The sequence below is a fragment of the Perognathus longimembris genome, chromosome 11 (assembly GCF_023159225.1).
Source record: "Perognathus longimembris pacificus isolate PPM17 chromosome 11, ASM2315922v1, whole genome shotgun sequence".
NCBI lineage: Eukaryota > Metazoa > Chordata > Mammalia > Rodentia > Heteromyidae > Perognathus > Perognathus longimembris.
In genome coordinates, this window is record NC_063171.1 from 69,307,468 (window position 1) to 69,330,150 (window position 22,683).

At 48.2% G+C, this 22,683-nt stretch overlaps 1 protein-coding gene across 1 annotated transcript in view; it reads left to right on the forward strand.

Annotated features, from left to right (window-relative positions):
* The window catches only part of Nvl (nuclear VCP like), a 72,004-nt gene that overhangs the window by 44,255 nt on the left and 5,066 nt on the right, over positions 1–22,683 (forward strand). The gene's annotated exons all lie outside the window — the stretch shown is intronic.

Genomic DNA, 22,683 nt, shown 5'->3' on the forward strand with positions numbered 1-22,683 from the left:
TATGCCAACCAGGTGGTATTCTGCTCAAGCCACTCCCTCTGGTCCTTTTTTTTTTTTTTTGGCCAGTCCTGGGCCTTGGACTCAGGGCCTGAGCACTGTCCCTGGCTTCTTCCCGCTCAAGGCTAGCACTCTGCCACTTGAGTCACAGCGCCGCTTCTGGCCGTTTTTCTGTATATGTGGTGCTGGGGAATCGAACCTAGGGCCTCGTGTATCCGAGGCAGGCACTCTTGCCACTAGGCCATATCCCCAGCCCCCTCTGGTCCTTTTTGTTCTGGTTCTTTTTAAAATAAGGTCTTAAACTTTTTACCTAGGTTGGCCAGATCTGCAGTCTTCTGATTTTTATACTTTCTGCCATAGCTGGGATGACAATTGCATACCACCATACCTGGCCTTGTCTGTTTAGATGAGGTCTCACAATTTTTTTCCTGTTTTTGTTTTTTGTTAATTTTTAATTGTAAAGGAGGGGTTATAGTTACATGTTAGATAAAGAGTATATTTCTTTTGGGACTATGTTACCCCTCCCCTTAGGTGTCAGAAGTTTATTTGCCTGGGTTGACCTGTAACCACAGTCCTCCTGATCTCAGCCTCCTGAGTAGCTAGGATTATAGGTGTGAGCTACTATGCCTAACCAATCTGAGAGTTCTTAAATATTATCCAAATATTGGACCTAACCCTTTATAGACAGATGGTTATTTTTTTGGACAAGGCTTTAGCCTTATACTCATGATTCTTCCCTTTGCACAAGTGTTCACAACCATGTCTGACAGGTGATTTTTACTTTTTTATTTTGTCTATGACTCCAACTGATAAGATGCTTTTTAGTCTTGGAGCTAGATCCTAACCAAAACTAAGCTGTAGATTTAACATTTTAGGAAAGTACACATATGTTCACCATAAGGTAAGAAAGGAATTTTTAAAAATTACTTCAGTGTCTCTTTATATAAAACCATAGGTGTTCCATGTTTATTCCTTCCTGTGTTCAGGTATTCCTGTTTGCTGTATCTTAAGATGGTTGCTATTAAGTGAAACCAGGTGTTTAGTAGTTTGTGTTCATTTTGCTTCTAGACTCCTAGAAGTATCTAAGATGATTGAGGAGTGAATGAACCTGCATAGTGACTATATTAACATTTCTTTAAATCATTAGCCATTTATTACTCTATGTTTGCCAGTTATCTGTTATTGTTATTGATTGAATACTCTTAAGTTAGAATTGGAGGCATGGCTCAGTTGGTGGAGTGCTAGCCTGTCAGCAAAAGCGTTGGGTACTGAGTTCAAGTCTTGATCTCAGACCAAAACAAAACTCTTTTAATTTAGTGCCCAGAAACATTATTGTCTTCCTTTCCTTTTCCTTTTCCTTTTCTTTCCCTTTCCTTTCAGTTCTGGGGCTTGAACTCATGGCCTGGGCATTGTCTCAAGCCTCTTTGTGCTCAAGGCTAGCACTCTACCACTTGAGCCACAGCACCACTTCCAGGTTTTGAGTGGTTAATTGGCGATAAGAGTCTCATGGATTTTCCTGGCTAGGCTGGCTTAGAACAGCCTCCTAAGATGCTAGGTTTCCTGGTGTGAGCCACTGGTGCCTGATGAAAATATTTTTTCTTTTAAATGAAAATAACTCATTTGCAGTCAGCTTTTTTTTTTTTTAATTTTTAAACCTTCAACCTGAGGTTTTAGGGTTTCTTCAAACATTTGGAAATATTGGCATAGTTTCTCACATGCCAGTCTCATCTTTTAACCTCATTGTTAGAATTAAAATTTAATTTATATACAGCTAAGAAAAGGTAAGATGTGGGGATTGTGCAAATGTCACCTGCACTTCAGTGTGGTATTGAACATTTTCATCACACTAGAAACCTTTTTTTTTTTTTTGCCAGTCCTGGGCCTTGGACTCAGGGCCTGAGCACTGTCCCTGGCTTCTTTTTGCTCAAGGCTAGCACTCTGCCACTTGAGCCACAGCGCCGCTTCTGGCCGTTTTCTGTATATGTGGTGCTGGGGAATCGAACCTAGGGCCTCGTGTATCCGAGGCAGGCACTCTTGCCACTAGGCTATATCCCCAGCCCAGAAACCTTTTTTTTTTTTACTCAAGTCTTTCCCAAACAGCACTCTAGGTGGCCATTATCTGACATTTAGTTGTAGAACTTTTTTTTTGCCAGTCCTGGGCCTTGAACTCAGGGCCTGAGCACTAGCTCAAGGCTAGCACTCTACCATTTGAGCCACAGCACCACTTCTGGCTTTTTCTGTGTATGTGGTGCTGAGGAATCGAACTCAGGGCTTCATGCATGCTAGGCAAGCACTCCATCACTAGGTCACATTCCCAACCCTTTTTTGTCCTTATAAGGACACAGTTGAATGACCTTGTTTTAAATAATTTCCTTAAATACCCTGTCTTTACCTACAGCCACATTCTGAGCTCCTAAGGGTTGTACGACTTGTCAACTGTTAATACCTCTACATGGTGTAGGACTTGTCAATTGTTAACACCGCTACATGTGTCTTTTCCCTTCCTCTTAGGATCAAATGATGTATGAAACTCTGCGGCAGTCCCTGAGCCGGTGACACTTTAGAACAGAAGTCCAACGCACAGAGGAGGCAGGCGCACATTCAGAGGGCTTCACTTTCAGCTCCATACAGATGTGGTCTGTTCATTTTATTTTACCAAAGCCAAGCTGGAGCTGAAGATTTCTTCCTAACTGGCCAGCCTTGTGGGAAAACTGTCCCTCATTAAGAGAAAAAAAAAATAACTGATTTTTTTCAAATAAAGTTTTTATTTTTAACAATCTGTACCATACATAAAAGTTAAAAAGAACATTAAAGCAGAACTTCTTTTTCGTTGTGTGTGTGTTGAGTGATTTCACAGTTTTTAAATTGCAACCTTCTGTTCACTGAGCCCACTTGCCATGATGCACAGCCACCATCAGCACCGCCTCCCTACAAATGGAAACGCCAAATGGAGCACATGGGTTCTCTGGGCTAATGCTCTCAGGCCATCCTCTAGGGAGTGGAGGGAAACCTGCTTTATAAGGATCAGAGGGTGCTGAGAACGGCTAGGAATCCAAACAATGGTAGGCAGCTGCCATATGCTGCCACTCTTAGGGATATGGGCCTTGGTTGGATTAAATGTTTCTGTTTTTGAGTCTCAGTTTCCTTAGGTTGGTTCCTCTCCCAGGGCAGTTTGTGGAACTCCCCCCTCAACCCTGAGCTCAATACTGTGCTCACTTTGTATAAACATGTGAGACAGAATTTGAAGAGAGGCTCTCTCTCCTCACCATAATGCCATTGATTACCACCACCACCACCAAATGTATCCTGCGAGGACAGTGCCATTGATTACAACCATCACCAAATGGACGCCGAGGACAATGCCACTGAACACCAGTGTTGGGGTTCAGCTTTGGCCTTGAGGGGGAAGGGCAGAGGAGAGCGCTCCTGAGACGCCGCCCTTCCCCCAGCCCTGGGGGAATGCGGAAGCAGGCCACAATTCTTTGGGTCCGGAACCAGAAGAACTGGCTTTGTGACCAGCCCCCCAACTTTCTCGCCAGCCCATGTGCTCCCCATTTTCGCGGGCTTTGCCCATGGGGTGGTGCTATGCAGGTGATGTTAGCTCATGAGGGGGTCTTATGACAAGCTTGCCAACCTATCGCCAGCTCCTGGTCTATCATCCCTTTTCTTGCCACCCCTACTATATCAACTGTTAGCCACTCCCTTATTAAATCAGATTTGCTCTTGAAGCTGTCTCCGAGACTCGGTGTGCCTGTCTTCCTTCGTGGGTAAGGAGGGAGGAAAGGGGATCCCGTTTGGCCGCGTGCACCTTAGGCTAGCCCGTGTCCTTTCACTCTACCTTGGCCGCCTGCTGGTCAGGTGCCCGGGGGAGAGGGTGAAAAGGGGAGCACTGATAAGGGAGTAAGCTTAGCATCCCCGCACCGGGGGAGGTAAATCTAGCCCAGCAATTGGCGGCCCGAACGTGGGGCTTGAACCCCTGGGAGGGAGTCTGGCAGCTACTGGCAAGCCCTAAGGGAATTGGAGCAGTGTCTCCGGGACACGTGGTTGTTCTCCCATCAGGTCAGCAAAGACGATGGGACAGATTCAGAGTAGGTGGAATAATTCGCCTCTTAAAATCCTGAGGTTCACCCTCCAAAACGCGGGCATGAGTATTTTGGAACCCTGTGCTATACGAACTTGGGAGGAGTTGACCCATAGGGTCCCGTGGTTCGTTGGGGCCAACCCACTCTCGTGGGAAACTTGGGACCGGCTAGAATGGGAGCTAGAGGAGACGGAATGGGGAGAAGAACTCCCACTTGTGGCCCTGCAAGCTATTAAGACCCTCAGGCTTGCTTCTCGGACCCAGGAGAGAATCCCTTGATGCAGGAGAGGGCAGCCGGAGGGAATTTTGGTCCGGAGGGGGCGCCGACACCCCGCTCCGAGAGGCCCAGGGACGAGCACAAGCTTGATCCCCGGGACCCCAATCCAGACGCCGCTTTTGAGGCGGCCGAGAGGCACGCATCGCTGCCGTCTCACCACCCCTCCCCCACCAGACGCTTGGCTCTGCAGTATGCAGATTCTGGGAGCCCCACCGAGCGCAAACGGCCCTGCCGGTTTTAAACTCAGAGCCCTTACCACTTCGTGGGAGTTGCAGGAAACTAAAGATTTCCATGAGTTCAGGAGGGTGGTCCTTGAGAGAGGCGGGCCGAACTCGCCCTGGGCGGAGCATCTGCTTTACGGCCTGACTTACCAATTCTCCACCGACCAATACAGTAAACAGCCTGAGGCCCTCTGGGCAGTCCCAATGGTCCCGGAAATGAGGCCAAAGACAGAAATTATTATATCTGGAAAGAGGTTCCGAGTATTAATCAATACAGGAGCAGATCGGACCATATTAAAGAAGGAACTAGTGCCTCAGTGGTAGGACCTAATCCATAGCCCCCAGACCTCGGGGGTGGGAGGCACAGCTGAGAGTGAGACAACCAGGGACTGGCTCCCCTGGGATGACATGAACGATGGTAAGGGAATAGTGTGTCCCCTGATAATGACAGGCTTACCAGATAACCTGCTAGGATGGGATATTTTGGGAAAAGTTGAGGCCTCCATCATTACAGGCCAGGGCCTGTCAGGTGGCCCTAGTGGCTGCCAGAGAGCGCCTCCCTCCAAAGCCTCAGGGCAGAAGGCTCCTGTTTCTTCTATAGGTCCTCACCCCCAATTCTAAGGGCCACTGTTCCTACCATCCCTGCCATTCGATGGCTTCCGGGTCCCCCGGTGTGGGTGGAACAGTGGCCACTTCCCTCAAACAAGATAGAAAGATTAAAGGAAATAATATCAGAACAACTGTCCCTCGGGCATATTAGACCTTCGCTGAGCCCTTGGAACAGCCCTGTATTTGTTGTACAAAAGGCCTTAGGTAAATGGAGGATGGTACAGGACCTAAGAAAGATTAAAGAGCAGATAATCCCCACTGGCACTCCTTTACGGGGGCTGCCATGGATCCCCTCTATTCCTCGGGATCTTAATTTCATTATAATTAACATCAAGGACTGTTTCTTTTCCATTCCCCTTGACCCCCAGGACTGTGAAAAGTTTGCTTTCTCCGTGCCCTCGGTTAACTACCAGGGGCTAGACCAGAGGTATGAGTGGGTAGTCTTACCTCAGGGCATGGTTAATAGTCCTGCCTTCTGCCAACATTATGTGTCACAAGTTCTTCAACCTCTTAGGAGCCAGTCAGATATTATTTTATATGTCTATATGGATGACATCATTATTGGAGCAGCAGATGTCCAAGTGTTAGACGTTGCCTATAGCAAGCTACAAACACTCCTACAAAGAGGAGGACTGCATATAGCCAGCGACAAGGTTCAGAAAGTATACCCCTTTAAGATCTTGGGGGCAGAACTTAAACTAGACTCTGTGTGCCCCCTTAAGCCCCAGTTATCCTTCCAGTCATCTTATACTCTGGTGGAGATGCAAAGACTGTTGGGGGAGATTAACTGGTTAAGATCCTGGCTTCACCTGCCTACAGAGGAGCAGCTTCCGCTCCATGACTCTTTGAAGGGCAAAGCGCCCACTGATGTTATTACAATAACTCCATCACTTCAAACAGCCTTCCAGAAAATCCAAATGGCCCTAAATATGGCACAGATGGCACGCTACACGCTGGCATGCTTTGCCTTTGGATCCTCCCTGGATCCGAACTCTCCTCAGCTGCTATTACTCAATCAGGCGAGCCCCGTCAGTGGGTGCATGCCTCAGTGGGGGGAGCTCCCAGAGTTTGTTCCCAGCTAGACCAGCTAGCTGACTTGGTAATTAAGGGCAGGGATACTTCCCTGAGACATTATGGAAGAGATCCTGATGTGCTAACCATTCCCTACTGGCTGTCAGATTTTGAATGGGTCAGAAGGAATAATGCACATGTGTCCAGTGCCCTGGAGGGCTTTATGGGAAAGGCAGATTGCCACTATGGCACCTCGAGGTGGGTGACCTCATTTTCCAGGCTACAATGGACACCTCCTGTACTTTTCTCTACCAAGCCTCTTGTCAAGGCTGCCAATGTTATTACAGATGGGGGAAGAGCAGGGGCTGCCGTAGTGGTACGCTCCGCCTCGCCCCCTGCCGGTGGGAAAGAAAACACCCATTACTTTGAAGCAGTTACTGGATCTGCACAGTTTAAGGAATTGTACACAATCAACCTGGCACTCACCCATGTCAAACAGCCAATGAACTTGAATTCTCAGCCCCGCCACATAACACCTAAGCAAATTGAGCCAGAAGTCCCACAGGGTCATTTATAACTCCCTCATCCCCTGCACCTGCTCTAGTCTTTCGTTTCTTTGCCAGTTCTGGGCTTGAACTCAAGGCCTGGTCACTCACTGTCCCCGAGCTGCTGCTGCTTTTTTTTTTTTTTTTTTTTTTTTTTTTTTGCCAGTCCTGGGGCTTGGACTCAGGGCCTGAGCACTGTCCCTGGCTTCTTTTTGCTCAATGCTAGCACTCTGCCACTTGAGCCACAGTGCCACTTCTGGCCATTTTCTATATATGTGGTGCTAGGGAATCGAACCCAGGGCTTCATGTATATGAGGTAAGCGCTCTTGCCACTAGGCCACATTCCCAGCCCAATGAACTTGTTTTCTGATAGCCTGTATGTGGTTAATTTGCTACCCAACCTGGTATTCTCATACATTAATTTAGATGAAAACCCAATCACCCCTCTTATGATCCAAGTCAGGTCTCTGTTAAAAGAGCGGGCTGAGCCTATATTTTTACAGCACCTTTGTGGACACCAAGGATTGCCTGGGGACCTGGCACAAGGTAATCATATGGCAGACCAGCTGGCCACTAATGGGACCATTATAGCTATGGCCATTGTACAACCTCAAAACCTTCAAATGGCCCAAGGACTCCATGAGCGTACTCACTTAAATTGGAGAGGGTTATATCAGAGAATTCCTTCAATTCCTATAAAAGACTTAAAAAAGATTATAAGGACTTGCAAATCATGTATGCCCTTCCTGCAAGTCCCTCCTCTGCAATCTCCTGGGGTTAACCCCCAGAGGCCTAAAGCCTAATGTTATCTGGCAGACTGATGTAACCCACTACGCTCCTTTTGGAAGGCTAAAATACATATTTATGTCTATTGATACACATTCTCATGCCTGCTGGGCCACAGCCCATTCAGGGGAAAGAGCACGGCATGCTGAAAGCCACTTCTTACAATGTTTTGCTATCCTAGGGCTTCCTTTACAGGTGAAGACAGATAATGGACCTTGCTTCACCAGTGAGCCTTTACAGGCCTTTTTTCAAATGTGGAATATTAAACATAACACTGGAATACCATACAACCCAAAGGGTCAGGCCATAATTGAGAGGCATAATAAGACTCTGAAGGATCAATTATTAAAACAAAAAGCGGGGGGGAAGCCCCCATGACCAGCTGAGGACAGCGATGTTTACATTGAATATTTTAAATTTCTGTAAGGACCAACCTCTGTCAGCTTTCCAGAGACACTGGTCAAGCAAACACCCTACTTAAAGGTGGAAGTCCGTTGGAAGGACCCCCTCACAGGGGCATGGTGAGGCCCAGACCCACTTATCAGTGTGGGAAGGGGCTTCGCATGCATTTTCCCAACTGGGGAACCGAATCCAATCTGGATACCAGCTATAGACTTAAAATATTGCTCGTCAGAATGACCACCCAAGGGCACTTGCCCTTGAGGGATGTCTCTCCTTGTTTCCTCTCAGGAAAGCAAAGACCGTGGTGGATTTTTCTATGGAGAAACAGGAAAGCCTGCCTGTACTGGCGATGGACCCAGTGTCGGCCCTGTTTCTTCCCTGGACCTTGCCTGGCGCCCTTTGGAGTAATGTTTGCCGTGGCAGTGTGACCCACAGCATTGCACAAGAACCAAAGGGAAATTTTGCACACTGTTGTTCCTCCCTTCTCTCCCCCCTTTGCTGCTTATCTTAGGGGCCCCCATTGGAGGGAAATAGGAGCTAAATGATTTGGACACCTTAATGTTTTATGATAAATGTTTACAATAAGCAAGGGACTGGCACCTTGCTGCAATGTTTACTATAAAGTGTTTACTAACCTCAACCGTTAAGTTACCAGCACCCTGGCTGCCAAATCGCCAGGGCCTGAACCTACCTCTACCTCACCATCGAGGAAAGGGAGAGCCATCTGCACTACCTTGAGTGACACCAGAATGGACCAGGATTCCTCTATTTCCTATGAACTAAGCCTGATAAGAGACCCTCCATTGCTTTGTGCCTGTGTTGTAATTGCTCATGTGTTACAGTTGCTCATGTTTGCATTTGCCTTGTATTACGATTGCTTATGCTCATGTCTGCTTTATGCTCCCATTTACATTATGTTTACATTGCCCTGTGCTAGACACATGGGTCTCTTATATTGTAAGCGATAGGCCAGAGCTGTCTAGATAACAAGTGGCCTTTGGCCTTTTAGCCATCTAGGAACCCCATGAGTCTCATCACATGACCATTAGGACCTGATGCTCACTGAGGTCCGCTGGCATGAGAGAAATTATCAGGGCTTTCTTTCAAGTGCCAATCCCACTCTCCCCGAGTCCTCTCATCGGGCTGGCCAGCCCAGCAGGCAGGTTAGCCTGAAGTACAAGTGCGTTAGCCCAGGATGGGTACAACTCCCCATGGGGGGGGGTCAACCTAAGACATGGCGCGTCCTCAAGTAGGGAGCCTCCTGCTGTTCAAAGAAAAAATAAAAAATAAAAGTAAAAGGGGCAGATGTTGGGGTTCAGCTTTGGCCTTGAGGGGGAAGGGCAGAGGAGAGTGCTCCCGAGACACCGCCCTTTCCCCAGCCCTGCGGGAATGCAGAAGCAGGCCACAATTCTCTGGGTCTGGAACCAGAAGAACTGGCTTTGCGACCAGCTCCCCAACTTTCTCGCCAGCCCATGTGCTCCCCATTTTTGTGGGCTTTGCCCATGGGGTGATGCTATGCAGGTGATGTTAGCTCATGAGGGGGTCTTATGACAAGCTCGCCAGCCTATCACCAGCTCCTGGTCTATCACCCCTTTTCTTGTCACCCCTACTATATCAACTGCTAGCCACTCCTTTATTAAATCAGATTTGCTCTTGAAGCGTCTCCGAGATCCGAGTACACCTGGCTTTCTTCAAGGGTAAGAAGGGAGGTAAAGGGATCTCATATGGCCGCGTGCATCTTAGGCTAGTCCATGTCCCTTCACTCCACCTTGGCCACCTGCTGGTCAGGTGCCCAGGGGAGAGGGTGAAAAGGGGAGCACTGATAAGGGAGTAAGCTTAGCATCCCTGTACCGGGGGGAGCTAAATCTAGCCCGGCACACCAGCACCACAGGACAGTGCCATTGATCAGCATCATGAAATGGAGCCTATCAGGACCTGCCATGGGGGTAAGGGTAAGGTTAGGGTGGGGGTTAGTGTTTTAGGGTGGGTGTTTGGGGTTAGAGCTAGGGTTAAGGGTAGGGCTAGGGTTTTAGGCCTGGGGCTTGAGTTAGGGCTAGGGTTTTAGGGTTAGGACTAATGGATAGGGGTTAGGGTAAGGCTTAGGGCTGGGGTAAGGCTTTGGCTTAGGGGTAGGTTAAAGCTTAGGGGTAGGGGTAGGGGTGGGGCTAAGAACAGGGGCGGGGCCAGGGCCTTGGTTTATGGGCAGGGCCCGGGGTTAGGGGCTATTGGCAGGGCCAGGGGCTAAGGTTAGGGGCAGGACCAGACATAGCTACTAGAAAATTAGTGCCTTGATGACACATACAAACTTCAACCTACATGCAAATAGTTACTTATTGTTGGGGACAGCTTTGGCCTTGAGGGGGAAGGGCAATGGAGAGCGCTCCCAAGATGCCGCCCTTCCTCCAGCCCCGGGGGAATGCAGAAGCAGGCCACAATTCTCTGGGTCCAGAACAAGAAGAACTGGCTTTGCGAACAGCCCCCTAACTTTCTCACCAGCCCATGTGTTTCCCATTCTGGGGGGCTTTCCCCCTGGGGTGGTGCTAAGCAAGTAATGTTTGCTCATGAGGGGGTCCTATGACAAGCTCGCCAGCCTATCGCCAGCTCTCTGGTCGATCACCCCTTTTCTCATCACTCCTACTATATCAACTGCTAGCCACTCCTTTATTAAATCAGATTTGCTCTTGACGCGTCTCTGAGATCTGCGTATGCCTGGCTTTCTTCAAGGGTAAGGAGGGAGGTAAAGCGATCTCGTACGGCCGCGTGCACCTGAGGTCTTTCCTGAGCCCCCCCCCACTCCACTCTGGCCTTACCTGCTGGTCGGGTGACCAGGGGAGAGGGTGAGAAAGGGAGCGATTAGAGTAGAGCCTGACCCCCGTGCCAGGGGAGGCGACCCGAGCCCGGCACTTATAACCTAAATAAGACACATGAAAATGCTGAGATTGGGGCTGGGAATATGGCCTAGTGGTAGACTGCTTGCCTTGTATACGTGCAGCCCTGGGTTCGATTCCCCAACACCACATATATAGAAAAAGGCAGAAGTAGTGCTGTGCTTCAAGTGGTAGAGTGCTAGCCTTAAGCAAAAAGAAGCCAGGGACAATGCTCTGGCCCTGAGTCCAAGCCCCAGGACTGGCAAAAAAAAAAAAAAAAAAAAAAAAAGCAGCAGCAGCTCAGGGACAGTGAGTGCCCAGGCCTTGAGTTCAAGCCCAGAACTGGCAAAGAAACGAAAGACTAGAGCAGGTGCAGGGGATGAGGGAGTTATAAATGACCCTGTGGGACTTCTGGCTCAATTTGCTTAGGTGTTATGTGGCGGGGCTGAGAATGTGGCCTATTGGTAAAGTGCTTGCCTTGTATACATGAAGCCCTTGGTTCAATTCCTCAGCACCACATATATAGAAAACAGCCACAAGTGGCGCTTCGGCTCAAGTGGCAGAGTGCTAGCCTTGAGCAAAAAAGAAGCCAGCGTCAGTGCTCAGGCCTTGAGTTCAAGCCCCCTGACTGGCAAAAAAAAAAAAAAATAATAAGATGGAGGGGCTGTGGGGTTTTGGACATTTGCCCAGGGCAACTGTGGCCCGACGAGTGACGCGCTTCCCTGCCAGGCGCGCCCAGCTCGGGCCTCCACGCTTCCTGTGTGCCAGGCGCGCCCAGCTCGGGCCTCCACGCTTCCTGTGTGCCAGGCGCGCCCAGCTCGGGCCTCCACGCTTCCTGTGTGCCAGGCGCGCCCAGCTCGGGCCTCCACGCTTCCTGTGCCGAGTGTAAGTGGCGCTCGGCCTAAGGACCTGGAGTTTGCAACGCATCTGACGCAGGCCCGCCGGGCTGCACGGAACCCAAGTCTACCAACTCAGGCCACAGGTGCAGACCACCACCGGAAGCGGTCCTGGTCCACAGACTTCCGGCTCCTGGCTCCTTTTTCCCTCTTTTTCTGTCCTGCTGGTTTTCAGTCTCCTCTCTCTGGGTGGGAAGAGGCAGAGCCAGAGCCCTGGGGCTGAAAGGAGAGTAGCCAGGAACCAGGGGGAAGGGCCGCACCTCAGAAAGGCAGGGTGGAGCAGGGTGTGTGGCTCAAGATTGGGAAGGACAGCGTTCCTGGCACGGGCAAGAGCGAGGTGAGAGTGAGAGGTCAAGGGGCAGGCCTGTGTCTCTGAGCTAATGCCCCAGAAGGGCGGGGTGTGTGGAGGAGCAGAGCACGCGAGGGGCGGGGCAGGAACAAGGAAGTGAGCGGTTCGGGGGCGGGGCTTGTGGGGAGCAGAGCACACGAGGGGCGGGGCAAGAACTAGGAAATGAGGCGCAGGAGTGGGTCTTGTGGGAGGGGCGGGGCAAGATAGAGGAAGTGAGTGGTTCGGGGCGGGGCACAAGAGGGTGGGGCGAGAGCGAGGTAGTGAAAGGTCAAGGGGCGGGGCTGGGTTCTGCCTGGGACCCGCAGCCCAGTGCAGGGCAAGGGGCCCAGCTCCTTCCTTGGAGAGGACACTTTGTTGGGTTCGGGCCCTCAGAGCTGGTCAGGCGCACTGTGGTGTGGTGGTGGGGCTGGACTTCCCTACACCCGTTCTGCCCCCACTGCCAGCTGTTCTGTGGCTCGTGTGTGGAGAAGGCCGGACCCCCTGCACCCGGCTCACCAGCCAAAAGCGCAGTAGAGCTGTGGCTCAAGTGGTAAAACACTGCCTTGAGCACAAAAGCTTAGGGACAGAGCCCAGGCCCTGAGTTCAAGTCTCAGGACCAGCACCGAAATAGAAACAAGGAAAGATCACCTATTAGCAACTTGCTGAAAATGATACTGGTACTATGAAAACTTATTATCTAAATTCACAGGACAGTCAGAGATAGAACAACAGTGAATGGCACATGAAGGGGTATTTAGCAACATCAACTGAAAAATCATATTGGAGAGATAACTGTTTAACAACTCAGAAGGAGAAAGAGAGAAAAGAAGATATCCAAAGAAAAAAAGATGCCTTAGGAGATACAAGCAGTCTCTGCAATTAGGTGTTGAAGGAGAGGAAAAAAAAGTATTTTAAAATTTACTGTCACAATGAACAAACTTTATAAATGGACTATTTGATGAAATAAAGGAATTATTGCTGCTACTATATAAAAGTAGCAACAGTATCGATTTTCTGAAGAGAACTTACATTTGGAGATACACATGGAAATATTTATGGGTAATTATGAGATTCTTTACACTCTAATAGGAGAGTAGATGTTAAAGAATAAAAAGATTTGACCATAGTTGAGAACTGTGAAAGCTGGAGTCACTATACCTTGTTCTCTACTTTGTATATGCTTAAATATTTGGAAAGCTCCCTATCAACTGAGAGAAGGTAAATCATCACCCCACTTAACAGAGAACAGTGGTGCTGCTGGCTGACCATCCTGGTGCCTGCAAGCTGGGGGGGGGGGGGGCGGGGGCTCCACAGTTCCTGCTCTCTGTCACCTTGCATAGTAGAGGCTTGGCCTCTTCCTCAGGGGTGGGGTTGGGGGAAGGGTGGTGATCACCTTCCCTGCAGGACTCTCTCTAGTCTTTTTTCCTGAGGGACTGGCTGACCTGGACACCTCCTGCAGGGGTGTCCGTCCCTGGGGACTCACTGACCCTACACACCTCCCTCCCAGGAGTGTCCTTCCCTGGGGACTCACTGACCCGGCACACCTCCCTCCCAGGGGTCTGTGGGGATAGGGTTGTGATTGCCCCTGGACTGTGTCATCCCGTTTAAAGGCCCTGTACTCTTCTCGATGGTAATATGGCACCTGCCAGGGTGACCCAGACACTTGGGTGGTCTGGTTCTGTGTGGGTCACCTCTCAAGAGCAGTACAGTGATGGAGGGTTCAGTCTATGAAGAACATTTGGTGGAGTTGCTGGTACCCTGAGGGACAAGTTCCCTTTTTTAGCAGGGACTCCTGTGCCCCCACAGAAGGATCCTGACTTTGTTTCCTGTCCTGTGTGTATACTGCGATAGGTATCCACTTTCTGTTGCTGCTTCTAGAAGGCCATGGGCAGCTCTCCATATGGTCTTTCTTGTCTTTGGCACCTGTAAATGTCTGCAGCCAGGTACAGATTACTGAGCTAGGGCTGGGGAGCAGAGAGGGACTTGAAGGGACTCCAGTTCCTGGACTGAGACCAGTATGACATCTTGGGGATATAGAGCCTTGTGGGTATTGGTGACACTTGAGCAGTGGATTTGGACATGAAAAGAGCTTCCTAGAGAAGAGCAGGCTGCTGTTGTCAGAGTGGGTCCCAGCATGCAGCCCCAATCCTTACCTGCACCCTGTCATCTGCTTCAGGCCTGGGCAGGGGCCAATAGAGCCTCTATACAGCCTGGCAGGGACACCTGGCCAGGAACCTGGGTTTTTTTTGGCCAGTCCTGGGCCTTGAACTCAGGGCCTGAGCACTGTCCCTGGCTTCTTTTTGCTCAAGGCTAGCACTCTGCCACTTGAGCCACAGCACCATTTCTGGCCGTTTTCTGTATATGTGGTGCTGAGGAATCAAACCCATGGCTTCCTGTATATGATGCGAGCACTCTACCCACTAGGCCATATTCCCAGCTAGAGAAAAAATTCGGAAAACAAAAATGTTTCCTTTAGATTAATGGTTTTGGTATGTTAAAAGTAAAAAAGACAATCCCTAGAAAGTTTAAGTATGTAACAAATGGTATCAGTATGTCTTAAAATTAGAGCATATGAGTAAAGTTGGTATGTAATCAAATTGGCTATAATATCAATAGGGTCAGAATTGGGACTTCGGTGTGAAACTATGTTTGTCTGTACCTGCATCTGCAGGGCTAAGGGACTTGGGTGATGTCATCTAAATGTTAACCAGAAAGATCTCATGTATCTTTAACTACTTGATTCCCTTGCTAAGATGGTTTTGTATGTAAAGCCTGGATTTGCTCATATGTAGCCTTAGGATCAGATTTGGGATCCCCTCCCATAATTCCTAACTTGCAATCACATTTGTTATGAGCTTTTTTTTTTTTTGGGCCAGTCCTGGGCCTTGGACTCAGGGCCTGAGCACTGTCCCTGGCTTCCTTTTTGCTCAAGGCTAGCACTCTGCCACTTGAGCCACAGCGCCACTTCTAGCCATTTTCTGTATATGTGGTGCTGGGGAACTGAACCCGGGGCCTCATGTATACAAGGCAAGCTCTCTCACCACTAGGCCATATCCCCAGCCCTTGTTATGAGCTTTTATCCCCGCTCAGAGCCCTATAGCAGGTCCACCAAGAGATCTTGCCCAAGCTAAGGTCCCTTTATGAGACTGGACCTCCTCCTGAGCCACACCCGCTACCAACTGAGTAAAGCGCCACCGACAAGGAAACCTGGATGACTGGAGCCTGTGGACTCATTCGCAGTGAGAGAGAACATTCTACCCTGGTGGCACAACAGAGGCTGTGTACCAAAAGTTGGACTTGGCTAACTTTACCTTGCTAGGCCTGATATATATGGTTGGTGCTTCCATAGCTAGGGAGAGAGCCTAGACACCCATAAACCCTACCTATGGGTGGTCTGGTGACTTGGGGATGAGCTATTGTAACTCCCCTGGCCACTATTATTACTCCTACTTGAGTCATGAGATCATGGCCCCACTGTAAAAAAGGAAGAGAAAATTATTCCCCCTGGCAACAGCACTTTACTTTCAGTTGTGACCAGACCCTTGTTTGTGATTGTCCTGATTATAGGACCCTGTATTATTAATAAGTTAACTGCTTTTTGTTAAGGATAGGATTAACTCATGGTTCTTAGAGCCCAATACTAACCCATTGACCCTGAAATTAGAGACTCGAGTATGTAAGATCCAAGATTGGCTCTTAAAGGTTCAATTGAAAGGGGTGAATGAAGAGCGTAGAGAATAAAATTGTGACCATTATGCCCCTAACAGCTATTTTGCTTCTGTACCTTTGCTTGCTAACCCATGGGGAAGTGGAAAAATACCAGCAGTCTTCCTATAGCTACTCTGTAACCACATGCCCCCCCCCCCCACCCCTCTGTGAACTCTATACTACCCAAATCTAGGCACTGAAGATAATGGCCATCTGGCCCGGGATGTGATTAATTGTCCATGCCCGGAGCCCACTCAAGGTTGGACATGACTAAGTGCCCGGTCTCAGACCCCGGCCCGGATCTGGGCACAAGAGACAAGAACCATCTGGCTCCAGGAATGTGGCTACATGACCACTTCTGGAGGCCCACCCGAATCTATACCTCAAGGTTAAGGCCGTCTGGCCCATATGATCGGTGGGAAAACTCAGGTCAATCCTGAGGTGACCAGTAAACTAGGGCAAATGTCAACCCATCATGTACTTGTAACCAGGGGTCTTCCCCAACTTCCCTGTACTTGTCTATAAAAGCTGTGCTGGAATTGTGCTCGTGGCCTCTCAGCGTCTGCTGGGCTCGGGTCGCCTCCCCTGGTGTGGGGATATAGGCTCTGCTCTGCTCTAACAGCTCCCATTCTCACCCTCTCCCCTGGACACCCGACCCGCAGGTAAGGCCAGGGTGGAGTGGGGGGCTCAGGAAAGACCTCAGGTGCATGGGGCTGTACGAGATCGCTTTACCCACCTCCTTACCCATGAAGAAAGCCAGGCGTGCGCGGATCTCGGAGATGCTTCGTGAGCAATCTGATTTATTAGGCCAGGGCAAAGGCTAATGGTAGGAAGGGACGAGAGAAGGGTGATTGGCCAGAGCGCTGATAGGCTGGCGAGCTTGCCATAGGACCCCCTCATGAGCTAACGTCACTTGGAAAGCGCCACACCAGGGGTGAAAACCCGCGAGACTGGGGGGCACATGGGCTGGCAAGAAAGTTTGGGGGGCTGTTCGCAAAGCCAGTTCTTCTGGTTCCTGACCCAGAAAAATGTGGCCTGCTTCCGCATTCCTCAGGGCTGGGGGAAGGGCAGTGTCTCGGGCGCGCTCTCCAATGCCCATCCCCCTCAAGGCCAAGGGTGAACCCCAACAAGCGTCACTGGCAATGAGTGCACAGGGGGTCCGGGTTTGAACTCGTAATAAACGACCCTTGTGGTTTGGCTTTGACTCTGGACTCTGATGGTTGTCTTTGGGGGCCTTGAAATCTGGGCATTACAATACATCTGTTCAGGAAAGAAAGCTTGTAGACCTGAGATTGTGTCCTTACTGAGATCTGTTAAAGGCCTGCAAAGGTAATGTAGGCATTTTTTTTAAGTCATCAGAAATCAGTTCCCCAGCCAGTCAGGAAAAATCTTTTACAAACTAGAATGTTGGGCTGGGGATATAGCCTAGCCGCAAGAGTGCCTGCCTCGGATACACGAGGCCCTAGGTTCAATTCCCCAGCACCACATATGCAGAAAACGGCCAGAAGCGGCGCTGTGGCTCAAGTGGCAGAGTGCTAGCCTTGAGCGGGAAGAAGCCAGGGACAGTGCTCAGGCCCTGAGTCCAAGGCCCAGGACTGGCCAAAAAAAAAAAAAAAAAAAAAACTAGAATGTTAAAAGGCACAAATTTGTAAACCTGAAGTCACCTATCTGGGCTTCATATTAAAAGAGGGCAAGCGTTGGCTGTTGGATGCACGTAAAGAGACTGTGCTGAAAGCCCTGTGCCTGTCAGCCAGACAAGTCAGACAGTTCCTGGGAACAGCAGGCTTTTGCCGGCTGTGGATACCTGGGTTCGCTGAGATGGTCAAGCCTCTATATGAAGCCACAAAAAACCTCTCAGAATTTCATTGGACTGAGCAGATGCAAAAAGCCTTTGAGGCAATCAAGAAAAGCCTTCTGGAAGCCCCTGCCTTAGGCCTACCCTATATGAATAAACCATTCACATTGTTCGTGGCTGAAAATAAAGGAATACATAAGGGGTGCTCACCCAACCAATTGGACCTTGGAGATGGCCAGTCGCCTACTTGTCAAAGAAATTGGATCCTGTCGCTGCTGGGTCGCCTCCATGCTTAAGAATAATAGCTGCAGTGGCCCTCTTGGTAAAAGATGCAGATAAGTTGACTCTGGGACAGAACCTGACTTTGGCCACGCTCTAGAGGGGGTGCTAAAACAACCACCCGACTGGTGGATGAGCAATGCCCGCATGGTCCATTACCAGACCTTGTTACTTAACCCGGCACGTGTCAGCTTCTGTGTACCAACAGCATTAAACCCAGCAACTCTGCTGCCGGATCCGGATCTGGAAGTGCCCCTGCATGATTGTGAGCAGATCCTGGCCCAAGCACATAGCCTCTGGCCATACTTGCTGGATTCGCCGCTATCACATGCCAAGCACACCTGGTTCACGGATGGCAGCAGTGTCATTCGGGATGGAAAAAGGTATGTAGGTGCGGTGGTTACTATGGACACTGAGATAGTATGGGTGGAGGCACTCCCCCAGGGAACTTCTGCACAAAGAGCAGAACTAGTGGCACTAACAAAAGCCTTACAGATGGGAAAAGGAAAGAGACTAAATATTTATACGGACAGCCGATGCGCTTTTGCCACTGTACAGGTCCATGGAGCCATCTACCAAGAGAGGGAGCTACTGACAGCTGAAGGAAAGGCCATTAGAAACAAGCAGGAGATTTTAAGCCTCATCCGGGCCCTATGGGAACCAGCAAAGATTGCCATTATGCACTGTCCGGGTCATCAAAAGGGAGTTGATTTGGTGACTAGAGGGAATAATCTGGCCAACCAGGCAGCCAAGGAAGCAGCCCTCCAGCCCAGAGCAGAAGTATTGACTCTAGTAGACCCCGGGCCACGAGCTTTGCCTCCTGTGCCCCAGTATTCCCAAGAAGACTTGGAGAGGATAAAGAAAATTCCCATGGCCCACAAACCCCCGGACAGAGAAGGAAACAATGACTGGTGGAAAACTTGTGAAGGGAAACTTATCTTGCCACAAGGGCTGGGTAAGGGGATCCTTAAGAGAATCCACTGAGCTTCTCACATGGGAATCCGAAGAATGCAGGACTTGCTCCGACACTCCAAAGTGAAAATTAGACAAGGAGATCAACTTTTTGAAGATATTGTTAAAAATTGCAAGGCCTGTCAGCTCACCAATGCCCCCAATCAACCAGTTACTAAAGGAGCTCGCCTCCGTGGGTATAGGCCAGGCATGTATTGGGAAGTAGATTTCACAGAAATTAAACCTGGAAAATTTGGATACAAATATTTGCTAGTTTTTGTAGACACCTTTTTAGGATGGTTTGAAGCTTATCCAACAAAGCATGCGACCGCGAATGCAGTGGCTAAGAAGATCCTGGAAGAAATCCTACCCAGGTATGGCTTCCCATCCACCACTGGGTCGGACAATGGATTGGCCTTCGTCTCAAAAGTAAGTCAGGGAATAGCCACTGCACTGGGGACGGATTGGAAATTGCATTGTGCTTATAGACCCCAGAGTTCAGGACAGGTAGAGAGAATGAATCGGACTCTAAAAGAGACCTTAAGTAAATCGGCCTTAGAGACTGGTGCAGTCTGGGTGTCACTCCTTCCTTTTGCTCTGCTTAGAGTAAGAAATTCTCCCTATCTGCTTGGCTTTACTCCTTTTGAAATAATGTACAGGTACCTCCCAACCATTATCCTTAGCCTTCAGACTGAATTGCTTGCTGATTTGGATGATACTGAATTTTTGTGTAAACTTGACTATTTGCAGCTCACGCACAAGAGTATGTGGCCCCAACTTAAGGCATTATATGATTCTGCTTCTTTCCCTACCCCCCTTTTATTCAGACCAGGGGACTGGGTATTCGTCCGGAGGCATAACCCCAAATCCTTAGAACCACGGTGGAAGAGACCCTACGTGGTGCTACTGACTACTCCCACTGTCCTCAAGGTAGACGGTATCGCCACTTGGGTCCATTGCTCCCACGCCAGGCCAGCTGACCCCTTTGCCCTGGACGAAAACCACCGTGGTGGAACATGGGAGATCTCCAAGCACCCGACTCCGCTGCTTCGCCTTCGCCTCAAGAAAAGAAAGTTAGACTGAACATTGTTATGATTTTTTTTGCCTTCTTTCCTTGCTACCCTGGCTAATGTTGATGTTATTTTGGCAGCTCACTCCAAATTGGGGTCACCCCCTTATTTTAGCAACTAAGGAAGCCCCCTTAGGAACCTGGTGGCCAGACTTAGTAGTAGACTTATGTGATCTGGCCACAGGCAACTGGGATATGCCAGATCACTCGAACCCAAACCTGAATGAGCAGGAGTCCTGTAAAGTCCCATGAAAGCAAGAAGGCATTAGTAGTTTTGGGCTTGCTCAGGAATACGGATATAGCCACCCGACCCTTAGAGCACAGCTGAGAAGTTTACCATTCTATGTATTATTTTGTTGCTGACATTTGGACCCTAAACCCTATACAGCTAATGGTAAAAGGTTACACTGCTGTAGCTCAAAAAAAAGTCTGTATAGCTGAAAGTTAATTTCCAGGTTGAAGTAATCCTGCAGTCCCTTGGTAAAGTAGACTAATGTTATAGGTTCCTGGCTAGGTAAGGTCAATGTCCCTCAGTCAGCCTGAAGAAGCTACAGAAGATGGATGATTTTCACTGATCAGCCCCCTTTAAAACCAAGGGACCATCACCTTCCTGTGGTTGTACCTACACTATCTCTGTAATCTTATCTGAGTATATTGGAAACCGTGTATACTGGTATTGGAAGTAGGAAATTGAAAGGGAATACCAAATTTGAGAGACACAGGGTAAAAAAAGACAAACAACTACAAAAGAAATACTTGCAAAACTGTTTGGTGTAAGTGAACTGAACACCTCAAGGGGGGGGGGAAGGGAAAGGGGGAGGAGAGAGGGGGCTATGATGGACAAGGTAACAAACTGTACAAGAAATGTATCCAGTGCCTAACGTATGAAACTGTAACCTTTCTGTACATCAGTTTGATAATAAAAATTTGAAAAAAAGAAACATTTTGTTTTAATATCCTAAGAAATAGCTACAAAATAGAGAATTGTGTCAATTTCAAAAAACAAAACAAAACAAAACAAAAAACCAAGGGACCAGAGTTGTTTTTGGTTACTACTTTGGGCCCTATTGGCCCATGCCTTATCTCTATATCATCCCCTAGACATGCAAGCCATTGAAATGGACAGAAGCGAGCCATGATTGGCTTCCAAGGTACCAAAGAGAAAAGTGGGAAAATGAAGAGCCAGACTAAAGCCATTTTGAAGTCAGGCCCCACTTACCACATGAGCCTGAGATAAGCAGGCCCTGTGAGCAAACCCAGGACAAGCTTATTAGGGCCTAGCCGGTCAAGAACTCTAACTGTCCCCCAAATGCCTCAAGCCCTGAGCCAATCAGATTTGTACCCGTGTCCTATTCTTGCTTGCTTGAACACCTGATTGCTGTAACTTTGTTTTTTTTGTCTTGCTTGAACACCTGATGGCTGTAACTTTGTTTTTTGCCTTTATAAGCCCTGTGCAATTGCAGCTTGGGGCTTCTTCCTAACCTCCGCTGTGTCGGTGGGTAGGATGGGGCCCGAGTTGCAGCTTGCCTGAATAAAGCCCTGCCTTGCTTTTGCATTTCGGAACGTCTGAGTCTCGGTGGCCTTCTTGGTGGTCTTCTCGCGACTTGGCCTAACACTATGTCATCAAACACTGGAACTCCTACTATGCGAGATATGTATTATCATATAAAAAAGAACAGGAAAATGTACAGAAGTTAAAAATGTTTCTGAGTCATAAGAGTCATGTACTACATAAACAAGATTCAGAGGGAAGGGTGACATTGCAGTAACTGCATGTATCAGGTTTTAAGATATTTTTGCTATGATTACTTTTTATAATTAAAATGACACAGAAGTGTTAATTTATTTAAGAAAAAGTAACTTAGAAATGCAATATGGAAATTTTGGCCTGAAACAGACCTCATCAAATCTTTGCCTATTTTTTTTGCTTTTGCTGATAAAGTGTCATCTTAGTATTAACATTTTAAAGTTAAAATGTATGTACAGAAATATTTCTAACTGTACATCAAGCTCATTTTGACTGAATGATCTCTTTCAAAAGTACAGAAATTTGATGCTTTACAAAGTTAAAAACATATTTGCAACAAAGAATAAATATTAAGTAATTAAGAATGGATATCCAGAAAAGTTACCCTTTAAAAACATAAACATTAAATAGAATTCTCATTTTTTCTATTAATTTTCTATAGTCCAAGGCCACTGGTCTCTTTAATGCAATTGCCAAAAATTTGTGGATAACTTTACACGGCATGTTTTACAAGGAAAGCATGAAAGTTTTGGAAAATAATTTTAAAAGTAAGCCATGACAGAGTTGGTGCCCTGAGGAGGGGCCTTTAATCCTAGCTACTCAGGAGACTGGGATCTGAGGATTGTGGTTCAAAGCCAGCCCCAGCAGGAAAGCCAATGAGAATCTTAGCTCCAATTAATCACCTAAAATGTAGGGAGGGAGCTGCAACTCAAGTGGTAGAGTGCTAGCCTTGTCAGTAATGCAAAACAATGCAATGCCCCAACAAAAAGATTTGTGTGTACTGTTAAAAAGAAATCAGTTAATGTACTCTTTACCTGACTTATGCAAATGTAACCCCTCTACACATCATTTTTATAATAACAATGAAAATACAGTTTCCATTGGTGCATATAGTATACGGGAACAGTTATTTGAAGCTTTTCATTGTAATACTAAGAATCCTCTCAGTGTAAGCATTCTCTTGCTCTGGTTTATTCAGATAGGTTTGTGTTTTGGTTCTGAGACCTTGTACTGTTCACCCAGTTGGAATATTTTTGGCACTGGGCATGTAAAAAATGAAAAATATGAATAAATTGCTGCATCAGGGTCTTAATAATTGAAAGGAAAGATCCTT